The sequence below is a fragment of the Scardinius erythrophthalmus genome (assembly GCF_964197995.2).
Source record: "Scardinius erythrophthalmus genome assembly, chromosome: 17".
Lineage (NCBI taxonomy): Eukaryota > Metazoa > Chordata > Actinopteri > Cypriniformes > Leuciscidae > Scardinius > Scardinius erythrophthalmus.
In genome coordinates, this window is record NC_138237.1 from 26,859,612 (window position 1) to 26,864,846 (window position 5,235).

The following is a 5,235-nucleotide window of genomic DNA, read 5'->3' on the forward strand; positions in this document are numbered from 1 at the left end:
GCCAAAACACACAAACGAGTTAGCCTTTTAGCAATTCCGGTTCATTCGTCCCAAAGTCAAAGGGTTCACATTTTATTCTACAACATAAAATACATCAGTATTACCCCACACGTGTTTTTTTTTCAAGCTGTTACACGTTTTGAAAAAGGTGGTTGCTAACAAGTGGCTAAATAGGACTACAGAGGCAGTCGGGGAGATTAAACTCACTTTTTGTCGAGGTAGCCAGTGTGATGCTAACTGGCGATTGGCCGACAAAGTGACGTCATACCTGCACAATTCTATTGAATGACGTTCAAGCGCGCGAAATAAGGGCGGAAACTCCCGCTATATAAACCACAGCTGAGGTCATTGCCTCAGAATCTTTTGACTGAGAGAACCATGGGTGACCATGCTCCCAGATGCTGAGCGTAATGTAGCAGCATGTCTCATTCCCTCCTCTCAGGGTACCAGGGTTACGTTGAGTAACCAGAGATGTTCTCCTTCAAGGTCGGTCTCTCGACATTGCGTCATAGCTGACGCTAAGGGGACCATATAACATCATGCCGTGTTATTAGCGAAGTCCAACTCGCTGAGGTGGAGCATCGGCCAATAAACTTTAAAACAGCTCATGTCAGATGAAGGCGCAAGCTTAGTGACGTGACAAAAAATGCATCTCAATATAACATGGCAAAAACCATACATACCAGACGGTGAACATAAGCAACAGATAGTGCTTATAAATATGCTATTAAGAGCGCTGTAAAGAGAGCAGGCGTGACTCCACTGTCTCCAGTGGTTAAAACGGCCACATAAACTTTAAGTGTGGACGGTATCCAGCCATCATCTTACCCTGGTAATCCAGAGTTCTCGCGAGAGCACAAGTTGAATTTGCTCAGCGAGTTACTCTGGTGTGGAGTAATGATGCTCATTAAATATGCCCCTCGATCTGAGCTGCACCAATCACATCGGGTTACCTGATACAGGCGGGCCAGAGGCGAGCTAAACGGATGACGACAGCGCTGTGACGTCGAAGTCATTAGTAAACATTGCAAGACGTCTATGGATGAACACCAGTTGTTTGAAACGGCTTTGGCTGCTACAATGAACGAGTTAGACTTGGCTTTTTATCTAAAACAGGAACAGAAGACGCCGCTCGAATCGTTCCTTTGCAAGAAGGACGTTTTTGCTGTTTTGCCGACCGGATACGGCAAGAGTCTAATCTACCAGTTAGCTCCGCTGGTAGCTAAGAGCGAATGGAGTTTATTGTTGTGATTGGTCGTAGTGTTATCCAATGAGATTTTCAAATGCATGCTTGGTGCCGCCCCTCGAGCTGGCCGATTTTCATTAGTCGACGCCAGACCATTAATCTTTTAGATTTAGGTCTGGATTTCCAGGCTACCATCATCTAGTCGCTCTTAAAATGCGAGTATGACTGGCACGGGACTTCACTCTTTACACCATTTCTTAAACACTCCACTTATGGGCATATAAGCGCCTAGTCGAAGGGGCACTTGCCTCAGTGATTGTGTTTAGTACAGTGTTTAGAGTACAGTGTTTAGTATGCAGTTGTGGCAAACCTCACTAGCGGGCTCCACTGACCGGCCACTCATACAGGTTCCACAGCTCCGGACTGGGGTGCCATATCGTGCCCCGCCCTTGGGGACAGGAGGTCTCTCCTCAATGGGACAGCCCACGGGGGCGCCACCAATAATTCCATCAGCTCCTGTTAACTATCTTCAAGTCATTGATTAGCATATTCTGTCATGATAGTCTATAAATCGCTAGTGTGGGAACTGTTGTAAGAGTGACATGCTGTTGAATTTGTGTTACGTAGGCTATTGCAATACATTTTAAAAAGACGAATGCGACAACTTGAGCAGACTCACAAATGTGCTCTAGCCTACAACAACAACTCTTCCTCTTCTCAAGGACCCTTTGTTGTGTGTTCCCGGGGGCGGGGTTTATGTAAATTTTAGGGTTTGCGATGTCACTAACCCAGGAGGAAACTCATGTAGTTCCTGTCAGTTGTTTGTTGCAGTCCTTAAAAAGCTATTTCTGTTAAAGGTAATACCTCCCTTTGCTTTGAGCATTGTAACTTTGCAGATGTTGTTTGAGCTGAGCATAAAACTAAACACAAGTGAAATCATGATCAACCAGCCCTCTGTGAAGTTTTACACGTGCATTCTCTGAAATATATTTCAATGATGTAGTCGTTTTTTGAATCGCCATCCTGCTTGATAGAATATAGTTATCATGTTATCCTTAATAACAGTTTTTCTGGTATGTGGAGAAAAGCAATGTGTCAAAAGTCTGTGAAAAGCCCTGCGGATATTCCCATGAGAACTGAACCAAGCCATTCATATTTAATGTCATGTCACCTCAAGTGTTGGTTTTACACTGCAAAAAGACATTAGCAAATAAAAGGACCAATGGAATTACAAACTACCAGCAACATATCGAATGCCTATACCACACACACAGAGAGTGAGAGAGACATAGATACAATCCCAAAATGTATTTGAACCTTTGAGGCATATTTAAAAATACATGATTGTCATTGCATTAGTTGATAAAGCAATCCAAGTGGAATTTAACTCATGGAAATCAAGGCCTAGAGCACGTTTCAAAGCATTCTGTACCAAATAAAATGTACCAAATGTCTATAAACTGTTGTTCACAAGCTGCACACACAATAAAGCTCTTATTGTTTTGTCTTATAAAATATCCTGTTACTATTTCAATTTGAGAAACCACTGCCAATCAAACCACTGGATCAAACCGAATCACGAACAATTTCAAACCTTTTGGCAAACCCGTTTGAACGATTAAAAATAAAAACATATTTCTTGTGCTAAAATCTGATAGAAAACACACGTGACATGATTGCTGAAATATTATCAGGTAAAATGATTCCCAGCTCGATACGGTAATCTCCAATGTCAGACGAGGATTGATTAGTAATATTTCACTGGGGTTTGTGCTCCATGAAAAAAATGACGCCTCTGTGTGAATACATAGCAAATTTTGGATCTAATAATTGAACTTGCTCACCTCCTCTTTTTTTAATGCATATGAATGACTTCACAGTCAACATGACAATCTACAGTACTGATAGACTATCAATATTTTGATATTATATTCAATATTGAATCCAGTTTCTCACTGTCAGGATATGCATCTAGTTATGCTTTCACATTAGTGTCTCGTCTTCTGCAATGAATGGATTTAATATCACATAGGCCTAATTTATGCTCCATATATTTTAGCCATATAAAGCCTATCATATTTAATGATCAAAACTTTGCTGAAAAACTGGTTACTAGGTGTTTAGGTGTTTTTTCCCCCCTAGAGTATGAGCTCCATATTCGCACTATAGGGGAGAGTGGGGTGAGTTGTGCCAGTTTTTACTCAAAGTGACTTTAAAGTGAGGCCATGGCAGTAATGCCTTCAACTTAAGGATGTACATATATTTCAGGATGTGGTGCATCCCTGAGAACAATAACTTTGGATCTGAAATAAATTGTTTTAGAAATATAGCTCTTGGGAAAAAAGTGGTCTCATGGCACAACTTGCCCCTGGTGCGGGGGAAGTTGTGCCTTTGGGGTAATACATTGGGGGTAAATTGTGCCAGTGATTTCTGAAGTAAAACAGAACATTTTAATGTTATGAACCGTAATGCTATATGAAAGCAAGATAAATTCAATACAAAATTACTCATTTAAGGTTTATTTAGATATTGTCACCCTGGAATACCATAGCATGCGTTTTTCCTACTATGGTCAATTGCATAGGGATTTTGTTTTGAACACAACTCTGGATCACAGTGTCATAGAGACAAGGGGACGGGCTCATTTTACTCAGACGACCAATCAGTCTCTCAGGATCATTGTAAAGCTATCAAGCTACGCCCTAGCAACCATTTAGACACCATAGCAACACAATATATGATATTTGTGAATCATTTCAGGCAAAAAGGCTTTGGCACTAGATGCCTGTTGACATAGCGCTGTCTGTCAATTATGTAACATATAAGAATAAAGTGACTAGGCTAATTTCTAAACATCCTATTGTGACTTAGGCCACTTAAAAACTGAATAAAACTTCTCTTTAATAACATAGTGCAAACTCAAAACTGAAATCAGTGTTAGCTAAATTAACAAAAAGTCAAACAATGATAAGGCATGCCCATCTCCTCACTTTTCAAGATTATCCCCTGTGAGTATGTAGGTCTAGGTGGTCTGGATCTGGCACAGCTTAACCCAGGCCCTTTGGCACAAATCACCCCGAACCCACAAGTTTGAAAAACTAGCATGATCCAGCAGTTAAGAGCTAACATTATGCTAACTGTATAGACTCATTGGCCCTCATTTATCAATCTTGCGTAGAAACGGGCGTATATATTGGCGTAAGATTATGCTTACACTCTTCTCATCGCCTGATTTATGAAGCTGTGCATACGTTTGAAATTCTGGTGTACGCAATACCTGCCCTTGATAAATGCCGCGGCTGAAATCGATCGTCAGTAGAATAACACGCCCCTAAATATTCAAGTCTCCGCTCCCCCCACGCCCTCATTTTACGCCATGGACACACGGAAGACGGCAAAGAAGAGAAACTTCTTTGAGAAAGAGAAAGTGAAACCAGGGAAGTGGAAAGAAACAAAATTGATTTCTAGATTTTTATTATTATTTTTTATTATAATATTTATTATTAATGACGCTTATTGTTATTTAGAAGAAGAATGTCGTTATTATTATTATTTGTATTATTATTATTATTATTGTTTAAAATAAGAAGAATGGCATTTTTATTATTTTGTCAGTCTGAATTATTTTTTTGGGCCTTTCATTACTAAACCCAGTCCGTGCACACCTGCCGGCCCTAACCCTGGCCTAACCATCGTTTCAAAGAATAGTACAACGGCGAGCGCGTCGAGTATAAACGCCTCGTCCGTTTGGGGAGGTGCGCGCGCCTTCTGCGGAGACTCGCGCTGCGGAGCCAGGCGAAAGTATAAACAAGGCTTGAATCGTCAGGTAAAGCGCACAGGCTCGCAACTGAAGGAATACATATGCCTACAATTCAAATGCTTTGGTAAATTCACACAAATTAAACATTTTAGTCCATGTTGCACAAAAATAAACACTGAAGTTTATAATTACTATGTTGTTGTTGTTTTTTACAGTGGGTCATAATATATTATATCTTTTAGTATGTCAATGCGTTTTGTGGTGTTAGGAATTGTTTTTCTGCGCATTC